Here is a 26,487-nt window from a genome sequence, read left to right on the forward strand (position 1 = left end):
TTTGACCTGGATAAAAGGAAGAAGGAAACAATTGTTTGCTTTGATGATGTTGTGCCAAGGTATGGGAGAAGTGAGAGGGAAAAGATACCTCTTCAATATAATTTTCATTTTCACAGATATTTTGAATGTGTGAGCATAAAAAAAGATAGAATTACCTGCCCTACAGTCTTGTAGCTGGTATGATGCCGAAAGGCAGAAATAACATAAGGAAATTACCATTCAGTTGGAGGTGAACTGCTTATATTTGATTACATATACTTATTAATATGAAGGCAATAACAGAACATCTTTAAAGATACTAAATTTCTCTACCACCAAAGCCCTTTGTGATACTGCCATGTGGGAATTTCTTTGTGTGTGTCACTTGAAAACATACCACCCATCTGTAGGCAGCCATTAAAGTTGTCCCCAATTTCTTTCTTCATTACGTAAGTAATCAGCACTCAAAGGTATGTTGAAAAATACATCAAGAGTCTTTGTCAAAGTGTGCATAGTTATCAGTGACTGGAAAATTTTAATAGAAAACAGACCTTTAAATAATGACTCAAATGGATGAACTCTGCTGTTGTCAGTCTTACTGTGCTGAAATAGAAAATTAGTTCCAGTAATGTATCTGAGCAGTACAGTATTGGTATGTGTTATTGCTGGTCCCTTTTTGGGATATAAGTTGACTTTGATGGATAATAGCTAGGGGTGGGAGGAATGGGTGAAGAAGGAGGTGCTGCAGAGGACTAGAAAACCTTAAAAATTTTAACTCTCTTAATCTGGACAAGGACAGAAGCCAATGCAAAAGCAACCAAGCCATTTCTCCCTTAAAATAAAGAGGAGGTGCTCCATGACAATTTAGAAGACATTGTAAACATTTGGGATGAGATTAAGCTTTGTAGATTTAGTTACATAGCTCAGACTTACATCTGAGCTAGAAGTCAAAACTCCCTTTCCCATCAGTGAAGAGAAACATGCACGTTTAACTTGTGATTTATTTCATCCTAAAGTGGAAATCTAAAACCTGTTACAGGACCCAGGTGACTAGTTCAGATGCAGACATCTGAAGCTAAGTGAGAAGTATTCCATTCTTTGTCAATGTAAAGATGCCCTTACTGTTCTCTTGTGCAGGAAGAGGAAGATGAGTGAGGAGGAAAGTTTCTTCTTCAGATTTAAGTTCAGAAGACACAGTATTCATGATCTTATTTTCATGAGAGTATTACATTGGGAGATTGATCACTATAGCTTCTTTAGCTTAACAGAGTTATAGTTGTGTGTATGGACACTTGAAAGACAGAGACAGCCTGAAAAGAAGTATAAAAGCAGCATGAAAATTTATAACAAGGCAGAAGAGATCTTGGGCTGGAAACAGCAATATTCAGAACATGGTTTGACACCATGAGAAGCTGCTTTGCAGGCATCAAGCCTGTCTAAGCAAGGAGAATCCTCCCTGTTGGATGCTACAAGGTGTCTGCATCTAGCTTGTGAACTGTCAATGCAGGTTGCAACTATGTTCCCACATATATGAAGTTGTGGGGTGCTTTCGCACTGGTATGTGATTCAGTGGGTGGTAGGGAGCTGCACAGATACACAGAAAGCTAGAGCACCCACATCTCTAACAAGAGATGTGTAAAGAGGGGAACCAATGCTCCCAGATGAGGGGTGCGTGCTTGTAACTACTCACAGGTCCTGTGAGAAAGAGTGTGCACATGTTAACTGTGTTTATGTGTGTGTGATTAGAGCTTTCTGGGGTGGTTGTTTTAGGAGGTTGGTTTTGTATGTGCTTATTATAAACATTTCATATGCATCTAATATTGTAGTTTCTTAGCATTTTGTATGCATTCAATATTGTGGTTTACTTATATTGTTGAATCTTAAATATGCAGCTCACTGATTGCTGGTTAATGACATATTAATAAATTGTTTCAATTCTGGTTTTGGTGTAAACTGAGCAGATTTTCCCTGTGATAATATTTAGCAGAAGAATTCTGAGGCTGGTATGCTGTCACAGCTGTGGAGTACAGCACCACAGAAGAGGAAGGACAGTTTTTTTGATGTAGAGTAATAGCGAAGTTAATAGCTAGGTCATAAATACATCTTTGATTTATGGTGAGATCTTGCCAGTCTCTGAAATGACTGCCAATGAAACTTTGAGATTTTGCCTATAGATACAATGAGAATATCAAATAAGGGTCTTAGTTTCATATCAGTTAACATAGTAGTTCTTGAGGGATAGAGGAGAATCTTAAAATGTGGAGCTTGAATAAGAACCATAATTCAAGAAAGAAAGGTCATAGTTCATTATGACTAGTAAAAATAGAAGTAGAATAAGCATTACTGGTGGTAATTAATAATGCACCAAGAACATTTCCTGTGAGACACTATGTGAAGTGCAGCATTATAGAGTTTTATGATGAACAGATTCTTCAAAGACAAAGTCTTGATTGAAACCTTGGAAATAAAAGAGATAACTGAGTAATAGTTGAAATCAATTTTCCTTTAGTTAGACGACATAGTTAAGAAATGTTTCAGTATTTCTAATAATTTCTAGAGTTTGTATCAAGTTCATAGGGTTTAGTTTTTAATGTTATGACAATTTTAATTGACTTAGAGCTTTAAACTTCCTATTTGAAATACTATATGTGAATAAATTTTGACCTTAAACAGTTTTGTTAAAAATCTCTGAAGGTATGTGTACACTAAGCCAAGACTGTGATCTGTGTTGAGACTTTTAAGATCATTTGAGGAAATAAGGCATTGTCTTAGCCATAGTTGTGAAGTATAGTTGTGCAATCCTGAAATAGTAAATTTTTAATCATTAAGACATTATTTGCAAGATTGCATTTTAATTTCTTTCTTCATGTTCCCTCATGTTGCACTTTTATCATTTCAGTTTTAGTTCTTACAAAGATACTGGTGTGTAGTGAAAGCAATGTTTTTCTTTACTTCTAAGGGGAGCAACTGAAATGTGATATTAAGTAGATTGCATAAAGACTCTAACTAGCTGGTGGCCTTGTCAACCCTTTAGAAAACTCACTTTGTTATGCAAAAAGTAGTGTGGGTTTTTTTTTTTTTTTTCTGATCACTCAGATGTAGCATTGCATCGGTGCAGAACAGTTAAGTATTATAGTCACTAATGTTATATTCTGTCAGAGCCCTGTTTAGATTTCTGTATACTGAATGCAGATGGGACATCAGAGTGTCATCTCTGTAGCTCATTTTATTCCTTGTACTTAAGGGACAATTTTATATATAAATGTCTTTATACGTTATTATATATTTAATCAGACAGGGGGGTCTTGGCCAGTCCTTCAATTTTTCTCTATGTCTTAACCACTACATCAGTTTCTAACATTATGCAGGCATCATTCTCTTTTTTTTGTGTACAGAAAATCAGGATTTCCTGAGATACTCCTGACTATCCATGCCAATGTTTGATAAAGAGAAGGAGCTAATGTTCCTGACAGAGAAAATAAATGGCATGAAGGAATTTTGGGTTGTTACTTGATATCCTAATATGTTTGCGAAGTACTGTGAAATCTTGTTAGAAAATATACTAATATGTACAGCAAAGTATCTTTATTTGTTAGATATTAATTATTCATAACGAGTGATCTGACTCAACATATTTTTTCACCTGTTGTCTTTTTATTTATTCCTTCTACATTCAGGTCATGAACACCATTCAATACCAGCAGCTCAACAGAATGAGAAATGGTAAATCTGAAAGGACAGCTTAGGGAAACCAAGAAATTCCTAGCTCTGCTCATAGCTGGGAAAGTTACAAGGTATATGGATTCTTGATTGGTGACTTTGAGAGGAATTAACTGTTTTGTTCTTTTTTAACCACACATAGAAGCCTACCTTTCTAAAGCCTTAGAGTGGATCCCCAGTTACAAGTTGTTTGACTAACTGATATATTGCTATAGTGCATCTTCCAAAAGCTACATTTTTTGTTTTTTTACTAATGTCTGGTGGTAGCTTACCTTAACAGAGCAGTATTTGCTCAGTTAGTTTCACATTTAGGAAAGGCTTTTGTAGTTCCAGACCATCTCCTGAATATTCTGATACAGCTTCTCCCATTAGACATTACTAATATGATGGTTATACTTGTCAGGCTTGTTACAATTTTTTTATTTTTTCCTTGAGGTTACATGAAATTTAGCTTTTTTAGCCTTCTACCTGATCTCACTTATCTTCCCACTACACAATGTTATTATTAAGATCTCTTCAAATTTGGTCATGGGTATTTCAGTTATGTTGTATTGTAGACTTAACACTTTTATACTGTGTCACGGTCCTCCCATTTCTGCATAAATCAGTAACACTGTGACATCGTCTTTGGATTTCATAATGTTCACACAAATACAGAGCCTCTGAGTGTTTGTGTAGTTTGCTTTGTTTCCTTTCCCAAATAGCTAATAAGTAAGCAGCTGAAAATGTTGTATTGAGAACAATGCTTGGAATTTTAAACTTTTATTTTATTTGATAGCCTGTGTGTTTGTTTACCAATTCCTTTCACATAATCTTACATATAACCAATTTAGGCATTTGGGACCAATTTTATGGTTAGGATTTCTAGGTACTTTGGGGATATTTTTAGAGAAAGGCAGCTTTTCTTGGGAGGTATGTGAAATTTCAAAAATAACTTTTCCAGCAAACAAGTTGTCCCACATTTTGAAAAAGAAGAAAAGCAAATAAAGAAAGAAATGATTCAGTGGAACAAATACAGACATGGTCAAGAAGTAGTTTTGAGTTAGCCTTGTATTCCTACAACTGACAGGTCTTAATCATGGTTTGGTATTAAAAAATTATTTAATGATGAAGTAGGTAAATATTATTCATCAGTACTGTGGCTGGGTTTTAAGAAACTACAAAATTGGAATGTAGGCAATTGTAGTCTTACGGTTTTTAAATCAGCTGTTAATTTTGCATGTGTTCATTTGGATGTGCTGACTACAAGAGAAAAAAGAATTTGATATCAAGGTCCTCTGCTGAGGATAGGACTTCATGTTTTTTTTCTTCAAATGTGCTGAATACTCAGGTTCTTTCAAAAGCAGTAGAAGCTGCAACTGTTCACTATATCTGGAGCTGAACAGCAGATATAAACTTGCTTGTCAGTTAGTATTATTGGATATTTGGAGATGTTTACTAGTAACAAGTCATTCCTTTCCTTCACTCCTGTAGAATAGGCACTCTTTAGCTTAACAAGTAGCTGGTCTTAAAGTCTTTGTGGAGGAACTGTAATTTCCAGAGCTTGGCCAGTAAGATTCTCAGGGATCCCAATGCCTTTCATAAGGAGTAAGGTTAGCTAGCTCAGTGATGTTCAGCCTGATCATTTCCTTGGTTCCTGTTAGGTTCTCTGATTGTGAGTCAGATTTCTGCTGATACTAAAGCCTGTACTGGAGCAACTGACTGCAAGAACAGCCAGAAATTTTCCAAAGAATGATGGAAAAAGGTGCTATAGTCTTCACACATTTATTTATTTATTTATCTATCTATCTATCTATCTATCTATCTATCTATCTATCTATCTATCTATCTATTTATTTATAACAGGGCATTTTTAATCAACAGAGCATTTATAGTTTTCTTACAACAGTAAATGAAAAAATAATTTCAGCTATTTGGGCTTCCAAAAGCAATGCAGTTTTCTTTAATAAAGACACTTTACTGAAGAAATGTTTTTGATAGGAAACATGCCTGTTTTCTAGGAGAAACATATGCAATTTTAAGGTAGGAAGGAGTGAAAAATGTGCTGTAAAATCCTTCCAGCCTGGAAGGCAGTGATAGAAGCTGTATAAAAAGCTGCATTTCAAAATACAGTATGTCCTGCAATGTTATGAGTACATGCAAACTTCTACTCACTGCTACAAGTAATGCACATTTGATAAAATGCAGGAGGAGAAAGACAGATGAAGGCATGATAAGTCTGTACTGTTTGTTTCTTTACTTCTCCCATTAAACTCTCCAGCCCATCCCTTGAACATGGTTCTCTAACATGACTGCAATTAGCTTTTTGCTGTCAGTGATTTTGTAACATTTGCTATATTCACCAATACTGGCTTCACTCTAAACTGCACTCTTACCACTGCATTTGAACTTTTATTCAATATTGTCATCACATTCATGTCTATTCCAGTGTGTCCTCCCTCACCTATAGGGAGTGTTTGTTTTCTTGAAGTTGGATTTTAGAATACTCAATAGCCCTCATGAGCTACTCAGGATCTCTCTGGATATGACTCATTAATAATGTTTTCAATGATGAACAAATATTGTGGGCTAGCAAATGAACAGTTTCCGTTGCTACTTCTACATACCAATGTAAGAATCTCCTAGCTATCTAAATTAAAGCTATGTTTGTGCTAGTAAATTAAAACTTCTCCCAGGCACTGGGACTAATTGATAGATAATGCCATGCACGTATTTTAGCAAACTGTCCATCCAAAACCCAAGGTGGTTATGTACAAACTGCCTTTTAGGAATAGTTCTGGGAAGACTGTGTCTCCCAAATCATGCTCATGAATTCTTTGTGAGAGGTGACCAAGTTGTTTTGTTGTCAGGAATATTTTAAGAACTTGCTTGTACAGACAGGTATGTTCTAGTGTTCAGGATGTTTCTGGGTGGTGTTGTGTACTGTAGACATAATCTTCAGCAGAATCTGAAAATCACAACATTTGGAAGAAATAAAAGGATAACAAATGGTTCCCCTTAGGGAATGAAAGGTGTGACAGTGTACCAGAAATCATTAGAAAAATATTTCAGTATGCAATTTTGAATTTGTATATGTTCTTTAATGTTAGATAGACATTTGAGATGAGGGCTGATTCTTTGGAGGAAAACCTGAATTAATGTCAGAAATGGTGAGGCGTGTTGCAGGACTTACAAAGTACAGTTTTATAGCCAGTATACGTATTTAATATGAGAATTAACAATAGTGATAGTCCTCTATGGCCCTAAAAACCCATGGATTATGTGTTCTTTACTAAGGGAAACTCATAGAAGGCAAAGGATGTATGAAACTCTGGAGCTGAACCCATGTAACTCCTAAATGTTCTTTCAAGGTATGACTTCCAGACATTTGCATAGCATTCATTTCCTGTGTCTCCTGAGTCAGTTATGTTGGGAGCAGATTCTTCTTCAGCAGTCAGTTTTGCACATACCACCTTAGATACTAATAAACTCCAGCTCAGTAAAGGTGAACTGTGGACTATGTCCGTAATGACCTGAGGCAGAGAGAAATAGACTCAAATTCATGTTTTCTTGTTTCTGTATTGGGCTATAAAATCAAAAGAGCATCCCTACAAGCTGCACATTTACCTCTGTCTTTCAAATTGATGAATGAAACCACCTTGCAAACAAGAAGTTGAAAGGACTAGGAGATAGTAACCACTATCCAGCAAAGCACACCTGAAGGAGTACCTTTTGATCAAGCAGTTGGTATAAGAGCTGAGAAATTAGAATCAGCTAAAATATTATAAAATCATAGAATCATAGAATGGTTTGGGTTGGAAGGGACCTCTAGTTCCATCATCTAGCTCCAACCTCTCTGCCATGGGCAGAGACACCTTCCACTAGATCAGGTTGCTCACAGCCTCATCCAGCCTGGCCTTGAACACTTCCAGGCAGGGAACATCCACAATTTCTCTGGGCAGCCTGTTCCAGAGCTTCACCAGCCTCACAGTGAAGAATTTCTTCCCCGTGTCTAATCTAAATTTATCCCTTTCAGTTTAAAGCCATTATCCCTCATCCTATCAATACTTCTAGTACAGAGTCCATCTATCTTGTAGGCCTTCTTGAAGTACTGGCCACTATAAGGTGTCCTTAGAGCCTTCTCTCCTCTAGACTAAACAAACCCAGCTGTCTCAGCCTGTCCTCATAGCAGAGGTGTTCCAGTCCCCTGATCATCTTCATGGCTTCCTCTAGACCTCCTCGAGCAGGTCCATGTCTTCTTTCTTATGTTGGGGGCCCCAGAGCTGAACACAGTACTGCAGGTGGGTCTCACAGGAGCAGAGTAGAGGGGGAGAATCACCTCCCTCGACCTGCTGGCCATGATTCTCTTGATGCAGCCCAGGATATGGCTGGCTTTCTGGTCTGTGAGTGCACATTACCGGCTCCTGATGACTTTTTCATCCACTAATACCCTCAAGTCCTTCTCTGCAGAGCTTCTCTTAACCCACTCATTGCCCTACCTGTATTTGTGCATGGGATTACCACAACCTCTGTGCAGGACCTTGTACTTGGCCTTGATGAACTTAATGAAGTTTGCATGGGCCCACCTCTCAAGCCTGTCAGTGACACTCCTCTTCCCTCCAAAGTCTTGACCACACCACACAGCTTGGTGTCTTCAGAAAACTTGCTGAGGGTGCACTCAATGACACTGTCCATGTCACCGACAAGATGTTAAATAGTACAGTCCCAACACTGACCCCTGAGGAATGCCACTAGTCACTGTTCTTCACTTGGACATCAGGCCATTGACTGCAACTCTTTTGAGTGTGCCCATCCAGCCAATTCCTTAGGCACTGAGTAATCCATCCATTAAATCCATGTCTCTTCAATTTAGACACAAGATTGTCAAGTGGGACAGTGTCAAATCTAAATTTTTAAATCTAAAATGTTGGAGGTCTGTAAGTGGAAGATGGAAATTGAGTTAGAAGGTTTTTTTACTCAGTAGATTTCAGAGAAGGACTAAGAGAAGATACAAACATGCCAAACATTGTGATGGTTTCAGTCTGCATCAACTCTTCTGGCTGTTACCAAAGAAAAATGTAATATTGGTTAGGACATAGGCCTGGACATAGGCTTCTAGAAGTGACACCCTGGATGTTTTAAGAAATAGAAGAGCTACACTGTTTCCTGCCTTTGTTTAATAATTGCCATTACAGTGGTGTAGGGAATTCTGTTGTGTTTTGGGACTGGTTATTTTTCATCACCTCGAAAGAACATTTTATCCTTGGTGGATAGCATATTTAGGATAGATCATTACTACATCTTAATGAAAAACAGGAACATTCAATTTTTAGAATGACTTTGTTCTTACAGTCACCTGATATTTGCAGATAAATTTTTTTTTTTTTTTAGATACATTTAGGTATATCTGCTTTCTCGCAATAACTGGAGCAATTCCTACAGACCCATATTATGAGGCTTTTTCTCTAAGGAAATAGAATTTCATGTTCCAAAGAACTTTTGGTCTAAGAAGACCCACTGACTAGACACTGAAAGGTTCTCCAGTATCTCAATGAACACCATGGTGCATTTTCTTTGATGTTACTCTTGGCATGCAGAATTAATCAAGTCATCCTCTTAGTGGTTGAAATTAATGATTTTACAGACATTAAGTGTATATGCTACTTTAAGTGTCCCTTAATTTAATCTTACATGGAGCACTGGGTCCATAGGTTTAGACTGAACCTTTTGCATAAAGGTGAGCTTTAGAGAGTAGGTGAAGATTTGGTTCAAACAGTAAAATAAGATTTTATCTTCAAAGCTTTCAAATATAAAATATGATGTGTATTTTCCTTGTATAAGCTGTGATTTTTCTGATTTTTTTTAAACTTTTTTTGAAACTGTAGCTCACTGAATAATATTTTTTCATAATTTCAAGAATGTGCATTTTCATTAAAATTAATCAATAACTTTGTAGCAGTTTTGCCTGTAAACTGAATCTATGGAGTCACAGTATCTTAAATATATAGTTAACGTTTTTCCTATTGTAATTCTTCAAATTTCAGCAGTCTTAATCTTGATTAATTTCCTAAATGATGAATAAATATTGACCAGGGAAAGTGCCCTCCTGGACCTGCTTCTTGTGAACAGGGAAGAGCTTGTGGGGAGGTAAAGGTTGGAGGCTGTCTAGGGTGCAGTGATCATGGGGCGAGTGAGTTTTTGATCCTGGGAGAAACAAAGAGAGGGGTTAGTAAAACTGCCACCTTAGACTTCCAGAGGGCAAACTGACCTGTTCAAAAGGCTGATTAACAGCCCTTGGGAGGCTGCCCTGAAGTATATGGGAGACCAGGAAGGCTGGACATACTTCAAGAGAGAAGTCTGAAAGGCACAGGAGCAGGCTGTTCCCAGGTGCCAGAAAACAAGCAGGCGGGGAAGGAGAGCAGCCTGTCTAAACAGGGACCTTTGGCTGGATCTCAAAAACAAAAGGAGAATCTGTGACCTTTGGAAGAGGAGGCAGGTCTCTCATCAAGACTATAAAGATGTAGTGAAGTTATGCAGGGAGAACATCAGGAGAGCCAAAGTACAGCTAGAGCTCAACCTGGCTACAGCTGTTAAGGATAATAAAAATGTTTCTATAAATTTGTTAATAGCAAAAGGAGGATTAGGGAAAATCTCCCTCCTTTACTGGATGCAGAGGGAAACATGGTAATTAAGGATGAGGAAAAGGCTGGGGTGCTCAATGCCTACTTTGCTTCAGTCTCTAGCAGTGGAACAGGCTGTTCCCTGCACACCCAGCCTCGTGAGCTGGGAGATGGGGAGGGGGAGCAGGTTGAAGTCAGCACAGTTGAAGAGGAGGTGGTCAGAGACCTGTTACATCACTTGGAGACACACAAGTCTTTGGGACTGTATGGGTTACACCTGGGGGTGCTGAGGGAATTGTCAGATGTGCTTGCCAAGCTGCTGTCCATGATTTACCTGAAGTCATGGCTGACTGGGAAGGTCCCATTGGGCTGGAGGGTGGCAAATGTGACACCCATCTACAAGAAAGGCAGAAAGGAGGATCCAGGAAACTATAGACTTATCAGTCTGACCTCGGTGCCATGGAGCAGGTCATCTGGAGGGCCATTAAAAGTCATATAATGGACAACTAGGGGATCAGGCCCAGTCAGCATGGGTTTATGAAAGGCAGGTCCTGCGTGACAAACCTTCTATGACAAGACGACCCGACTGTTGGACAAGGGAAAAGCTGTGGATATAGTCTAACCTGGATTTTTGAAAAGCATTGGACACAGTTCCCCATAGAGTTCTCATAGAAAAACTGGCTGCCCATGGCCTGGGTGAGTGAATGGTCTGCTGGGTTGAGCACTGGCTGGATGGACGGTCCCAGAGAGTGGTGGTCAGTGGAGCTAAATCCAGCTGGCAGCCGGTCACGAGTGGTGTTCCTCAGGGCTCGGTGTTGGGACCGTTTCTGTTCAACATCTTGGATAGATTGGATCAGTGGGCCAACATTAACGGGATGAGCTTCAACAGGGCCAAGTGCCAGGTCCTGCACTTGGTCCACAACAACCCCCTGCATGGCTACAGTCTTGGGGAAGCGTGGCTGGAGAGCTGTGTGGAAGAGAAGGGTCTGGGGGTTCTCATTGACAACCAACTGAACATGAGCCAGGAGTGTGCCCGGGTGGCCAGGAAAGCCAACGGCATCCTGGCTTGTATTAGAAAGAGTGTGACCAGCAGAAGTAGGGAGGTGATAGTCCCCCTGTGCTCTGCACTGGTGAGGCCACACCTGGGGTATTGTGTCCGGTTTAGGGCACCTCAATACGAGAGAGATCTTGAGGTGCTGGAGTGAGTGCAGAGGAGGGCAACGAGGGTGGTGAAGGGCCTGGAGAATAAATCCTATGAGGAGCGATTGAAGGAGCTGGGACTGTTTAGTGTGAGGAGGAGGAGAATGCTGAGGGGACACCTCATCACTCTCTACAACTCCCCGAGAGGACATTGTAGAGAGGTTAGTGCTGGTCTCACAGGTAATTAGTGACAGAACAAGGGGGAATGGCTTTAAACTGCAACAGGGGAGTTTTAGATTGAACGGTAGGAAAAAAAATTTTCAGAAAAAGAGTGGTCATGCAGTGGAATAGGCTGCCCAGGGTGGTGGTGGAGTCATCATCCCTGGATGTGTTTAAGGGTCATTTACATGAGATGTTGGGGGATATGGTGTAGGGGAGAATTTGTAGAGTTGGGTTGATGGTTGGACTCGATGATCCCAAGGGTCTTTTCTAACCTGAATCATTCTGTGGTTCTGTGTGGCTAAAGGCATAACGTTTTTCTCAATAGAAACTATAATTGATCTGATACATAAACAAAATCATTAATATGAACAGGTAGCTATAGTGTGATATAATGACACATCGAATTAAGAGGCAAATTATCCAGCATGAATGTCAATAACAGCATTTTTCACAAATCTGGAATATTTGTACCCCAGATCCAGGGAGGACTCTTCAGTATTCCAACAGAAATCTCAACCCAGAAAGTAGTTTCTAAGTTTTACATCTCTCCAGCTCTTTTTCACGACTTAAGAGCTCAGCATAGTAGACTGTATTTCCATTTTTCCTAGTTACTTGGATATATTTCTAAAAGATTCAATCACAAGTTCTGAGCTCAACTCAAATGCTACTGAGGAGGCTCAGTGAACTGCCTTAAACAAAAGGCCTGATGATAATGGTCCCCTTTGGTCATGAAACCTATCTTCTGTTTGGCATGGAGGAAATACAGACCTTGTTTTCTTGTTATTAGTTATTGTAAAATTCAAGGCCTGGACTCACAGAAGTATTTATTTGACTGAGTATATGGATTGTAAAAGTCTAGGGTTAATTTGTGCCTTTGGTCCCTTTAATGTTTTAGAATTGGGATTATTTAGATTTAAAATAATAGGTTCTTTTTAATTCAGAAGTATACAAATAACAGTATTTTCCTCTGTGTGTGTGTCTATACTCTTTTCTCAGGGCAGTTCCAGCATTATCCTCAAGACCATGCTCACAGATTATGCAGGAACCACACAACAAATACTAGTTCAGATGTGAAAGCCCAGTGGGATCTGTGTATCCAGACAGCCCAGTGGATTAACACACTGCCAGTCCAGGTCTGCATTTCCTTACCACCATTAATGTTTCTATCCCTAAGCAAGCTTCTGAAAGCCTTACTGATAGTAGGTGAATGCTGTGCAGGCTGTGGTGTGCTCTCAGTCATGGTCTGCAGAAGAAAAGGCCATTTCTTGTAAAGAAGTGCAGCACAGTAGCTAGATAGGAAACAAAAACCAGTAGGCAGTCATCCCTTATGGAACAGAAAGCTGCTGAAGAGGTTATAAAACAAAAGTAGGCATAGCTGCTGACTGATAATTTATCTTGCATATTCAGTTTTTTTCACCTTTGGAAGTAGGAAAATGCTGACATATAAATTGTTGATATTAAATATGTATTGAAGTAAAGCTGGCAAACAAACATATTCATGCCTTCTTTTTGTCCTGTAGAGAAAGTTGAAATCTTTCATGGAAACCCTTCCTGAGATTCCAGCCCTAGGGACACAAGATGGCATTCTTTTCATGACCAAAGGCAATGAACTGAAAACACTAATAAATAATGTTTTTTAGGAAAACTATGCAGCTGTGATACCTCTGATACACTGCCTCAGGGAATGTGATACTCTTTTGAAAAGTTCGCGAGTACTGCAGTACTTTCAAGTCTTTTAAACAAATGCAGTTGACCATAAGATGGTGCAGTACAGGATGCTTCAAGAATTTTTGATTGTGTGCAGTGATTTTAAATATTAGACTTCTTCCTAAAAGTGAAGGAACTGGACTTGGTGATTTCACTGAGGTTAATTGCCTTTTATGGTGGCTTCTTAAAATTTGATCTACAAAAACTATTTATTCCTCTAAAAGTATATGAAAATAAGAGGCATTATGCAAATAATGGAATAAAAGGAGACCTCTACCTAAATGTAAGAAGGAAGCAGATTAAATAGCCATTGATCTTAAAAGCATTAATATATGCAAGAAAAAGTGAGACAAACCGAACCAGGAAGTAAATAATGGAGGATAAGGGAGGAAAAAAAAAGGTACATCTTATGGAAATGCAGTAATTTTATTGTTGTTTTGTATTATCTAAGATAGCTTTTAATTTTCTTTTCTACCAAAAGTACTGTAAGTTGATAGCATTTTAATAAAGGGATTGTTCCTTTTTGTTTTTGTGGAGAAATAGAGTTGGATTTTCTGTGAGTAAAAGCAGCTGCTACAGACCTGTGCTTAAGAGACGGGAGTGGGGTTCTGAGCAATATGTGATGATGAGTGACATCAGCAGAATTCAGTATGTTTTGGCTGAGGTAAGACATACCTTCAGTGTGTATATGTTATATGGATTTTGACATCACCACTCTACAAAATTAATCTGACCCAGTTTGGGGAGGGTGTTGTAATGACCAGCTGTAATGACCAGTTAAGAGTGCAAGTTTTGTTGTAATGCTGTTTGTAAGTCTTGTACTTCCACAGGAAATATTCATGTGAGGTCACTGCAGTGGTAGGGGTCTGCAGCATGTTTCCCCAGATCCTTCCACAGGCTGTGTCCCGACTGCACACATGTGGCTAAGGGCAGATGCTGTTAGGAGCCTCATAATATGTGTGTGGCTTTGCTGTGAACACCTGGCACCTGCGCTTTGTTATATAAGTAGCAATTTCACTGTTCCTTTAGAGGACTTGGGAGGACAGTTCTGATGATCCTCTAAAAGTAGTAAGCATTCTGTTAGCTTTAAGACTGGCTGTGTGGAAGGGCTGTAAGCCATAAGCATTCTCCATTTTGGAGGATCTTGAGGCTGCAACTCATTGTGCCTGGCCATTGTGCTGGCTCCTTGGAAGAAGTGGTTTTGTGCCTCCTAAGTAATGTGCCCCTCTCCCACAGGTAGGCATCAGTCTGGCTTGTGGGGAGCATGGGTATGGGAATGGAGTTCTAAATGTCTTGATGTCTTTTGCTAAGGCATCTAGCTTTATATCAGTACCCAGTTATGATTGATTAGGCCTTGATATTTTCAACAAAGGGCATTGATTAATATTTGTGGAGCTCTTTAGAAGCGTGATCATACATCCACACATGATTCTTGTTTAGGCATGCAATATAATGTGCAATGCAATTAGCTGTAGGGGAGTGATGATTAAGCAGCATAGGATCTTTCTTACAAATTGTATGCCGCTGTTTATTATTTCTGGGTTGCAGTTCTCTTTCCTCAGTCTGATTCATTCTGACTCATACAAAACACATCCTCATTGAAATGGGGTGCACAGCAGCAAGGGCTGTCGTGCTAGTTCTGCACCATTAGGTAATTCTTTCAGTCTTTTCTAGTGGGAGATGTCTGTTACACAGGCAGTACAAAAAGATTAGGACAATGTGGGCGTCTGGTGGGAGGATTCAAAGTTAGAGGAAAAATACCTATTAGAAAAACTTCATCTTGAGCTTACTTATTACAAACTCACCAAAATTTCCATTTTAAAGTATTTGTACAATGCAATTTGAGGTATGGAAATGATTGTTCATCTGCAGGTTATTCCTTTTTAATACAGTGGAAAAGGACCATGAAGGTCCATCTATCTGGGGGTAGATTTGGGATGTAGTTTTAATATTAGATCAGCTCTTATGAGAGATGTTAGTGAAATGGTATTTGAAAATGTGTCTCAAAAATCAGAAAGTGGGGTGTTTGGTGATTTTTACAGGTTAACTCATCAGTCCTACTGATAAACAGCACAGCAACTTCTATTCATTGTTTTAATCCTTCAATCTCATTTGATAAGAAGTTTAATATCATGTATTCTGATTTACAAAAAGGGTGTGAAGGGTAGAATTTGAACCAGGTAATACTGCAGAAAACATATTTTAAATTGATTTTCTCATCCACTGACTAAATTCAAAAGCTGTTTACGCAGAAAAGCAGCCTACTCCTCCAGTGCTTGGAGAGATACCAGATTAAAGAAAACAGCCATCAAGGACAGCACATCAGAAATGACGTCTATAGTCACAAAGGGAGGTATTTATGCAAGCATGAGGCACTTCCCTCCCCCATGCTGTGAGCAAGTCAAGAAGGATCATTATGGGTAGCTGAAAAATCACTTATCTCACTGATGGGAGAAGAAGAAAATATCTAGATAGTTGATTTTGAGTAAGAAGTAGAGGAAAACAGAATGGCTGACAAGGGTTGATTTAATTTGCTTTAGTAACACCAAGGACTTATGTTAGATAGAAACATGAACAGAACTGCCTGAACAAGGAAGGGATAGTTACTGTATTAGTGAAAAAAAAGCCAGAACACAACACTATTAATGAAAACATTTAAAATAAAATTAAATAATATTATTGATTTTCCTTTCTTGGAAGTAGAGTACTATATAAACATAAAATTTCTAAGTCTGTTGTTTTACACGTAGTATACCTCTTATTTATTTTAAATGCCTTTTTGCTTTGAGATACCTTCCATGGTTATGAGTGTCTTTTTAAACTGTGTAGCTTTTAGTAAAATCCATTATGAGTTCTTTGTTTGAATTCAGTTCACATCATCTTGTCATAGGCTATAAAGAGGCTCAATCTGTTCCAGAACAGTAATCACAGTCCATTAAATTCTGTTCCCTGTAGCCTTTGTTCCCAGTTACATGTGATACTGTAATTGTGTGTCTGTGAGAGGGAAAAAAATCTTTAAGCAGCCTTGCAAAATTGTCATGAAGGTTTACCAGGCCAGGCAAAACATATGCTTGCTTTCCCTTTAGAGTGGTGATAACTTACCTGGAAAATTTGAAAGTGTTTCACTTACCCAGTTAAAAAAACAGAAAAAGCACCCCCCAGCTTCCCTGCCCAAACTAGCCCCACCCTAGAGGAGCAGATTTTCACAAAACTGCATCTAAAAGAAGTAGTCCTGTATTAACTCATTAGTGTTCTTGATCACCAATTTAACCTGCACACCATGAAGATAAGCCAGAAAAAAAAAAAACAACAAACCACCAACAACCCAACCTTTTATGTTAACTTCAGATATAACAGAGTTAATGATCTAAAATGTGGTTTCTGTAGATTGAAAGCCTGATATTTTTCGGCCACATCAAACCTGTTTTGAACTGCTTTAACTTCATTGATTTCAGTGAGGCAGATTATAAACCGGTGTAAGATCATAAATTTATTGACAGATTTAATTTAAATAAGAGTAACAAAGGGTGTTAGATTAAAGCTGCAACCCTATGTGGTTTTCAATGTGTTTTCTGTGTAGAGGGATAAAGTGCGTCAAAAGGCAGTGTCAGCTGAGCAGCCTGTCTGATCACAACAGTTAAGAGCTTCAGAAGAAATAGATTTCTAATGTTTTTCCATGCTCTTTTTACTTTACCAATATTCTCAGAATAGTGGAATATTATGTGGAGAGTTTCTGAGAAGCTAGGGTATTTTGCTATTTATTTAGCTATGTAAATTAAATCTGTTCAAATGAATACTGAAAAAATGAGTTTCATCATAAATGTTGATCTGATTAACATTTAGTCCCCGCTCATTCATATATTTGACTTGAAACGAACAAGTTAGTGTGGTTTCAATGGACTATTCACAGCTCAAATTAGTTGTTTTGCTGTAATAATACCAATATGTTCTGCAGTTAATAGGATCGAGCCTAACAGTCTCAGAGATATAATCAGCTCCAAACCTTGCACAGTATGGCTTCAGGTCTTTGGTATTTTGGTAGGCTGCCTGTTCCACAGCCCATGGACAGTAAATTCAGGCAGTGTTACTACAGCAAGCTTTAATTTCTTCTCTTAACCTTAAGGAGAAAGTACTTATGCTTTAATGAAAAAATAATTGCAGCAAGATTCAAGAGAGAGCTCTGATGCTGAATAGTAAGATGCTGGTCGAGAGAGCACCCTAGGCATCCTTTTCCTGTATTATTTTGCTGGGATTCATAGAAGCACAACCTGTTCCTTTCAAGGCACCAGGAAGTCCCTGAATTAGTGTTGCAGACCCTCCTGAGGAGTATTGGCTATTACAGAATGGAAAGGAGCTTCTAAAGATGATATATGGGGAGTTGTCATAGGTATTTCTCTTTTTATAAAACCAAGCACAATCAAACTGCAGTATTTACCTATTCTTTTCTTCCCAAAATAAATGCTTTACTGGTGTTTTCTAAAAAGAATGAATACCTGCTAGCAGGTATTCTTATTCCTGAGGAACTATACAGAAACATGCAGTGTGTATGCATGGAGGGAAGACAGAGATTTGGTGAAGAAATAGATTTTTACTTTCAGTATTCAATTCTTTATTCTATAACAAAAAATGTCTATTTTATGAAAATATTTTGACAGTGTCCTTTTAAAATGTAAGCTCTGATTTCAAGGCATTTAATTTGCAGCATGGTTTGACTGTGAAACATACATAGTAATTATCTGGCCTGTTCTTGCTGTTTTATATAACAAATTTGTTTAATTGGAAGTTGGAAACAACTTGAAACCAACTATACTTGCTGTGTATTTGGGTGAAATGGAAAGTATCTAGAGTGAAAAAAATATGTGTTACACCAAGTAAACCTACTATGTTAGTTTAAATGACTATGATAAATTGAATGTTCCATGCATGGAGAAGCAAGTCTCACTCCTCTGATAAAGTCCCCATTCATTTAGGGTTTTCAGCTGAATATTTAGGAGTGGTACAACTACCTTTTAATAAAATTGCCCAGGATTTCCTATGGTGCTTATAATTGCCTCAGATTGTGATTGTTTGTTCTGAAGTTTTTTGTGGGTGGTTTACTTCAGTATTATATTTGTTTTCAGTTATTTTTAGGAATAAAGATAGAGTAAAAGTGCCTTTTTCCAGTTCTTAAAATAAGAGTAAACAAAAGTTCTTTAATCTGACATTCCTATGCTTTGGGACAGTATTGAAATTTGCCATAGGAACAGCCTTTCATTCAAGGATACACTTATTTTGTTCTTACAACATTCTGTTTATATAATTCTATGAAGGATTCTAATTTGCATATGCACAAGTCTTTTAGTATTAATCAACTCAAATTGCAAATCCTGGTCTGTCAGGGTATGCTTCAGTGTCACACAGCTCCTAGTGCTGACAAGGCCATGCATGAGATGTTTAGGCAGAGTATTTAAGGCTGCTGCAATGTCTCTGTGATGCTTTTGCCTCCCCTGCAGCAGGTTGAGGCTGAGCATTGGAAGCGGTGTTGCTCACCTCTGCCTTACCTAAGTTTTGGCATCTGTTTAATACAGAAGAAAGTATTAGTCCAATAGATTCCTAAGGGACAAGAAGCCAAGGGCAGTAGCGTGGATGGCAGAGTGGTGCCTTACCCGCTGAGGCACCGTCCTACTGCCCCCTGTAAGGTGAGTGGGGAAGACCTGGAGATAATAGCCAGTTTCAACCAAGAGTCCGGATCATCAGATAAGTATATGGTGATGAGACAGGCCCAAGGTCAAGATGCTAAGTCAGTGAGCAGGTCAGGATCACATCCAATGATGGTAACCAGGGTTTGAAGCAGTCCAGTGATCACCAGACAGGTTTATAATCGTGAGTTCTACATCAAGCCTGGAAGTCAGTCTGCAGGTCAGAGTTTGCATCAACGTAGTGAGAGAGAATGAAAAGAATTAGATTTAATTAATTATGGAGACTGAGGGCAAAGAAAAGAAGCAACTGGAAATGACATTGTGTTGTGGGACTTGGATGAAATTGAAAAAAATTGGGCTGGATGAGAAGACTTGGACTGGGAGGAAGACCCCGAGTACCAGATCCATTAAACAAAGAAAGTAAGAACCAGACTGGATATCATGAACTGGGTCTAGGGCAGGGACTTTTTGAAGGGAACAACTCAAAAGGTCCAAATTTAGAGGAATGGGTTGAAAAAATATCTATCCATTGAAGAAAATATCTCTGTCTTACAAAGTGGTGGTGAAAGATTCAGTTCCTATGCTCTCAGGAGATACTTGTAAAACCCCCTGAGACAATCAGGAGAATGACAGCCTGTCTGAGGTTAGTCTGTTTAAGTGTTATAGGCATGACTCATAGAGGTGTCACTAAAACAGTGTATAGGGGATTTTGGATTTTCAGTTTTCGTTCATTAAAACTTAGTTTCTCTATGTATTTTCTATACAAAAATCTCACAAAGGTACCACAGATGAGATCTAAAAAAGAAAAAAAAGACAGTAAAACTGCTAACAGGTATGTACTTCAGTCTTTAATTACAGGCTCACCTGTTTCCTTCAGATAGGGGATGATATTGTGCTGTAGATGGAGATTTAGGGTTTGTAGGATTCTGCCTCATTTACTGCATGAATTTAATACTTTCCAGTGAATGTGGCAGGGAATTGTAGTAAGGGGGTGGGGTATCATGAAAATAAGCTTTAGATCAGAGTTTAGATCAGTTGCATGAGCATAGGCATTTTTGATACTGTAAACTATTGCAACTTGACAAATTCTGAATTACATGAATCTTCTGTAAATCCTGTGTCACGTGACAGCCTCGTGCAGGTATCTCATATGTCATATGAGACATCTATGTCTAGGGATCTGAACTGAGGCCCTAATTTGTGCAAAGCACTTAGATATTAAAGTAATGACTATAATGAAAAAAAAAATCAACAGATAATTAATACTGATTTGTACATCAAAGAAAGGCTGGAGTGGAATGGTGTAAATTAGATTTAATGTCTTGCACCAGACAATATAGATAGAGCTGAATAGAAGATTGCTGAATTAGTATAAACCATTTAGTGTGGAATGGGATAGGTACTCCCTATGAGAAACAGGAGAATAAAAATATAATTGATTATTTTCATACAAATGCTAAGATCAAGCTTGCATAAGCACCACAGATCTCCATTCTTAGTTCTTTGCTTAGATGTTTTTACTCCTTTAACAGTTTTTGTGTGGAAGCATGCAACAGGAAATAGTGAGAAAATTTCAGGTTTTCTCTATCCACAATGAAATTAACAACAGTTATGTAACTCGTTTCTGCGGTGATGGAAAGTGATGGGACTGGTTAAAGTCTGTGGTGAAGGAAAACCCTGAATACATCACTCAAAAGAGTATATATCTAAATGTCTCAGTCAGTATCACAGGCCCTCTGACAATTACTACAAGTACAAAACAAAATAAACCAGACAAATAACAACACAGAGCCATGTAAGATTAGAAAATACTCCAAGTGTATAATAGTTGAGCTATGCTCAAGAAATGGTATCAAGAAATGTCAGGAATATGTCAAGAAATTCTAGCACACACATATAGATAGTTAAGCTTTTACTTTACTAATACTGCCCCAGATAGTCAGCCCTCCTGTTTGTATTCTGAGCACCTGGTGCCGTGACTTTGTGTGACATTTATTTTCTGTCTCAGTTCTCAGGCCACCCAATTCCCCATTTACCTTATGGTCGATCTGTGGGAGCACTGGGCCATTCCAAGTTGTATCCAGCTGCAACAACTACTGTGAATCTGACATTGGCAGCTGGAAAATGCTGTGGTACTGAGGGACATGAGTTTTCCAGCCCTAAACTTTTGACATCCAGACTGTCAAAAATCTTATGTTCCTTTACACTGAGGGAAAAGATGTAAGAAAAATTATGCCTCCTTTACAGTAAGCAAGGATTCCCCTTAAACTGTGAAATCCCCAAATATCTGCTACTTAAGCATTCAGGATGATCTTTGCTTCTCTAGTGGTGTAATATCTGAAGTCTGATCCATAAAATGTGTCAGAAGCAGCAGTTTTGTTTTTCATTTGGCAATATGCCACTACTATTTTGGAACTGTAAAGATAAATGTGATTTGGTATAAATTGCAAATAAAATGTTAATTTGGGCCTCCAGTCTTTCTTTGTTCCCCTCTCATTTCTCACTTATTTTTGGTTAGAAATCAAATGAAGGGACCAGAATGCTAAAAGCTTTTCTCCCAGCAGTGTATGTATACTTGTGTGTTACAAAAGCCTGGGCTGATTGCCACAGCAGGAGCCAGCTTCAGGGAACAAAAGCTGTTTTCTCTCCCTGCCATTTCCTGTTCAGAAATTAATCTTGCATGTGTGCATGTGCATGCGCACACACACATACACACACATGCACACCCTGAAACATAATGGGAGCTAGAATTCTCTTCATCAATGTGTTCCCCAGAGCTCTGCGTGAGCTAATCTCAGTTGTAATGCACAATCTTTTTTTTGCTAGCGCAACTTTAATTTTAATACTCTATTAATTTTGTATTTCAGTAAACTTAATTTTTTTATATATATAGAACATCATTTATTTTAGTATGGCAAGTCATTGGTCCTTCCCACAGAGGAGCTGCATATGTTCTTTCTTTTTAATAAAAGGTGCAAGAGATGGTGTTTTCTGACAGCCCAGAATGAGAAAGTTGAAATAAAAGTGCCAGGAGTCAGTTCATCACTTATCAGGGGAAAACTGGAGATGAACATCAAAATGAGATTTAGAGATGCGAATTATATCACTTCTGACAGCATCCAAATCAAGTGACAATGTCAAAAATTCCATCCTGAAATGATGTTTATAAAAAATGCAGGCATGCCAATTATGCCATGAAACTACAGCCATGCTAACATTTTTAAATGTTTTTAAACTTGTGCTTCTGAAGTTAATGTAATGGTGGAAGATATTATGTTAGTAGAAGACATCAACTTTTATGGACATTAAGATGAGGAACTGAATGCCCATTTCATAGGTGTGCAAATTCAACATGTATCCTGGACAGGATAATAGTATATTAGTTTAGGTTTTGCTTCTCAATACTGACATACGTGAACCTTTTATGAAAATCTCATTCAGCATTTCTATTTCCACAAAGATATCTGAGAGATATTTCTTAAATCCATGAACTGCTATAGCTAGTACTTCTTACAGGTTTCTTTCGTGACTGAAACTCTGACATTCCTGATGTGAAGGACAAAAAGGTAGCAGATGCACCAAAAGATTCTTCTTGCTTTAAATGACGGAAGAAAAGGTGTTGTGAAATTATGGTATCCAATGTGCTGCTGCTTTCAGTTTTTCATGACGCTTTTGAAATCCATCCACAAACTGATTTTTACTGTGTGAAATTCAGTCCTGTCATGCAACTTTATTTTCTTTTTCTAAAGAAAAGGAAATGGTAACAGAATGTTAGCTAAAGAAAACCCTAATGTTGGTGTTGAGAAATTAAGCTTTGCAGTAAGGTCGTATAGGAATTAATTTGTTAGTTTCCAGATGGCTTTTGAATGAAGTGTGTATCATTATTCAGTCAAATTGACTTTACAGCCCAGTGTCTAATGTCTTTCCTGTAAACAGCTGCTAGAGACATTTCTTCTTTCATCATTTCTTCTTGAGGCTCAGTTGTCTTCTCAAAATCAGCTTTGTCAGCTTCTACAGTATATGAAGCAAACTAAGTAATGATTTCTTGGCTGAAGTGTTTAAGTGAATTGTAAAATGAATGTTTAGGAATGTTTATTTTCTAGCATGCTCACATATGCCTGTCTGTGACCAGTCTTCCATCGGATAAGAATTTGAATATATGAATGAGAAAAAAATTTAAAGAATAACTTGCTGAGGTTCTGCACTTGCAAAAGCACATCTCATGCTGTGTGTATCAATCTCTGCCTCCTCTTTTACCACCTGTCTTAAATGGAAATTTGCAATAATGATAATAATGAAAATTATTTGTATCACTAACTTTGGGAAGAATTTGAACAAATTCTTATGTCATGCTGGGGACTGTTTAACTTAAACATATGCTCTAAGGACTTGGGAATTTGCTGAATAGGGATTACATTTATTCATGCACTTAGAGGTATTCCTTGACTGGAATCCTTGTTAGATTTTTGTCACATTTACCTTTTTCAACAGCTTGTTGATTTAGTTTTGACTTGTATTTAAAGCAAAACAGTCCAGGCTAAAGTCCCTGACTGTGCGCTTCTCTAATTAATATGTTGGGTGATAACTGGGAAATTTTGAAATGACCTGTGACAAGCAGTATGAAACTTGATGAATAAAGATGCAGGAAGAGAAAACAAATCATAAAACCATCTGATACTACAGTTCTGGGAGATGGACATAAATGCAGAGTAACGAGGCTGGAACTGGGATGAAGATATGTTGGGAATTGCTAGAGTTGAGATCCACATTAAATTTTGCAGCTTCCAACATTTCTTAAAGAGAATTAATTTTCCTTGGTATTTTAAGATGCAATAGTAAAAATGTTGGTACTATCCTATGATTATAATTCTAGCACACAAAAAACCCCCACATATAAGTATTATTTTCTCTATGTTTGGGAGCATGTGGATGTCTCTGTGGGAAATACTTAAGAGAGATGGAGCAATTTCTTTTCTTTAACGATCTTTTCTATGAATGTACAGTGTTCAGGCCAGCAATATCCAGGCTAGTGGGATAATGAGAACTCATCTCTGGAAGCAGAGAGTCACTGAACACTGATCTCAAAAGTGCATATATGCAAAGCTGTGATTCAATGTCAAACGTTGCAGAAGTCTTCAGGCAGTGCCAAAGCTGGGGTAACTTGCTTTTCTGATACGGAAGATAGATAATGTTCTGGTAATGGAAACAATGGAGGTTATTTTCAAGTATTTGTTTTCAAACCTATCTATAGTATGTAAAACCTTGTCCTTACTGGAGATACACAGATCTGCCCAGGACCTACATGGGGCTAGGATTTCATCCAATGTACTTACAGGGTGCAGTATCAATGTCATGTGAGCTTCTGTTCCTAGGGCTGTTTACTGGTTTTTGTTTTATTAATAAACAATAAACCAATCCCTATTTAGTTTTTAACTGTGTTATCAGACTATATTTTATAATAATATTTATATTACAAATGTATATACTATAATGTTGGGATTCAAGAGGACTTTCTGTGAGAGAATGGACATGTGAACAATCCTGCGTGAGAACAAGACTGACAAGAGCCTCAGCCTGAGCAAGAATGCGATAAGGATGTGACCCTGAATGAGGGGGGAGAAACTCGACGAGACAAACAACCCCCGAAAGGGATTGGGACGGAAAAGGAAGTTACACAAGGCAGAAAGCCTGGCACGGCTGATGTGGCACTTTTTATCCAGTCGTAAGGAGGTTTAAAGCGCGGGCTAAGTTAACTGTCCAATCTTGAGGACTTGTACTGCATGTTACTCACGTGTGTGGGAAAACATTATAAAAGGGCTTTCTTAGTTGTAATAAACGGGCATTGCTTGATCACATTGGTGTGCATGCTAAGCTCTCCCGCACTGTAACATAGAGTGATTACAATTAATGTGCTTAAAATTAAGTATGAGCTCTGGCACTTTGCTAGATTCTGGTGTATATGAAAATATTATGTGTCAGGAAGAGGAGGAATATATTTAAGGTTTTTTTAATCTTATCTGTTAAAAAAATCCCTTCTTTCTAGAGATGAACTGCTTTTAGGACTTGAAGCTAACATGATTTGTTTTACCTGCTTCTTTATTTATGAATGGCATTGATTTGTGTTTGGAAGCCTTATTTTAGTCCACTATTTTTAGCTGGTTTGTTTGGATTTTCAAATCCTTTTGGGTCCAAAGCTGCATGTGCTCTATTAACTGACATGAAGGTTAGCGGGAGATGCCTCTTATTAAGCAAGTTATCTCAACTAGTCAGTGAAGACAATTGAGATTATTGGAAACATGCAACAGTTTCACTTAAATACTACATTGCTATTCAGTAAGTTAGCTCTAGCAATCAGATTTTAATGAACATGTTTGGCTATACTGAAGAGTTTTTCCAGGTTTATATTTTTCCACTGTAGTTTGGGTTTAGAAGTGTCTGGCTCAAAACATTTTAGCAGCATGCCTGGAATGCAGTTTTGCCACTCAAATAGTGGAAGACTGAAATCAAACTAGGATTCAATTGTACTGGTACATTCAGTGAAAGATAATCCTTCTCTTTCACTATAAGACTCAAGAGTGGTATTTATGGTGATGAGGGGGGACCATTTTCCTTCCTGTCTTTCTCCTAGTGGTAGCTGCTGATTCATCTCTCAGTGGTGACATCAGTGGTAAATATTTTTTTAGAGCTCTAGTAGGGGTCAAGTAGTCAACTATGACTATTTTACTCCTGCTCTGAACTTGTCAATTCCAGACTTTGTTTATGACTAGCATGAGCCCTGCATTTAAGTCTAGCATCTTATTTGGTCATTTTAGGTTTGATAGTACAAATGGTTTTTACCTCATTTGTAATGGAACTATTTGTTGCAGATTGTGCAGTACATATATGTACACATAAAAAATGTGTTTTACTTGGAAAGTGATGTTACCTGTTCAGCTAATCTTTCTGAGACTATAGCACTCAGAGGGCTTATTTTGCCCTGAGGCTCCCTTTAAAGTAAAAGTAATGTGCAAGGCCAAAAAATATCCATGTAATTACGTGCCTAATAGCAAGATGTATTTGTGGAACTGCTTCTATTATCATCCAGTCCTCTGCTGCTATCTGGTCCTGTCATGTCCCGCTCTGACAAGGGGGACAAGTGACTCAGATTTGCAAATCCCCAATTGGAGCAGACAACAAGTCTCCAAGTTTAAGCATTTATTAACTACCTACAATGTACTAATTGAACACATGATAATTGGCTAAGTACAGAGCAAGTTGTGGCGAGCAATATAATATGCTTTGCATTTCTTAATAGAAAAAGGAAAAGAGGGAGATAGAGGGAATGGGGGAATACAGATCACCGGTCTGGGTTCCTGCGCTGATCCTGCCGGTGAGGGTTCCAGGAGGCGGCTGTCTTCTTTGCTGCATCCGTCTTCTTCGCTTCATTGCTCTCTCCAGACAGC

This window comes from Athene cunicularia (genome assembly GCF_003259725.1).
Source record: "Athene cunicularia isolate RWA chromosome Z unlocalized genomic scaffold, athCun1 chrZ_part1, whole genome shotgun sequence".
In the NCBI taxonomy this organism is placed as follows: Eukaryota; Metazoa; Chordata; class Aves; order Strigiformes; family Strigidae; genus Athene; species Athene cunicularia.